Here is a 1,086-nt window from a genome sequence, read left to right as displayed (position 1 = left end):
CCCAGGATATAGGTGCTGGGATGCTGGACAGGAGCACTGAACTCCATGGTAGAGAATGCTGGAGGCAGGGATAGGACTCTTGGAAAGACCCCAGGGCAGTAGACATTCTTGAGATTTCAAGAGGAAGGCAAGGCTAGGAAGTTCTTCCTCCTCCTTCTCTTCATCATTATACCCTTCTCCAACCACAGAAGCTTTACTAGTAGAAGTTTCTATGAACATTGAGGCATTTCTGGTTCCTAATCTAGGGGAAGTGTGACCATGACCTTGGAGAGGAGAGGTTGACTGTCCAGACTTAAGTTTCTGTGACTTTTGACTCTGTTGTAAGAGAGCATGTTCTTTTGACTTGGACCAGTTATTGGATACTTTATCATCTTTTGGCACACCAGCTACATTACAATGTTTTGTGCTTGTTTCCTTATTGATCGATAGATATAGGTTGTGGTTGTCTCTGCTCCCTGCATCTTGACTGGCCTCAGATTCTGGGGGTGCCTCCACACTCTCTTTCCCTTTCAACTTCAACAGTCACTTTTCAATGAGCTGAAAGGAAGGAAAATGACAGTCACTGGCTCTGTACAAGCTTGAGAAGAGGTGGCAGAGTAAGTGTTGGAGTCCATGGCATTGGGACAGTATTCAGGAAAGTCATTCACATGACTGTGATTTCAGTAACCCATACTGCATCTCATCCTGCTCATCCTATTGTGCTGTATTCCTAATCTTTGATTCCTTACCACTCTTTTTCTCTCCTTAGATTCCTACCTCCTCATTCTATACCAGTTCCCACACCTTCGGGGAGCTCTTCTTCCCCAGATGCAGTGCTAGTCAAGACATTGTATGGTTGGAAAAAATCCTGCAGATTTCGTGTTCTGATTTTCCTTTCCTCCTCTTGGTATACCTGAGAGAGGGTGAGTCCTTCCTCTTGCTCCAGCTCCTGAATTAAGGATAAGGGATCTGTCTTTGATTCTGGTGATAGTAACATTTCCAGGAATTGAGGATGAATAACTGCTTCCAACTGATAATGGAAAGGAAGCTGTGTGAACATCATCCTTGGCAAAGAGTAACCAATGATCTAGAGCAGGGCTAGGGAAA

At 44.5% G+C, this 1,086-nt stretch overlaps 1 pseudogene; it reads right to left on the bottom strand.

Annotated features, from left to right (window-relative positions):
* Positions 1–42: 42 nt before the first annotated feature.
* The window catches only part of LOC102839205, a 15,755-nt pseudogene continuing 14,711 nt past the window's right edge, over positions 43–1,086 (bottom strand).

Source organism: Chrysochloris asiatica, unplaced genomic scaffold (genome assembly GCF_000296735.1).
Source record: "Chrysochloris asiatica unplaced genomic scaffold, ChrAsi1.0 scaffold00798, whole genome shotgun sequence".
Taxonomy (NCBI): Eukaryota; Metazoa; Chordata; class Mammalia; order Afrosoricida; family Chrysochloridae; genus Chrysochloris; species Chrysochloris asiatica.
Note: the sequence above shows the minus strand (reverse complement) of the source record. Positions and strands in the feature narration are given on the sequence as shown.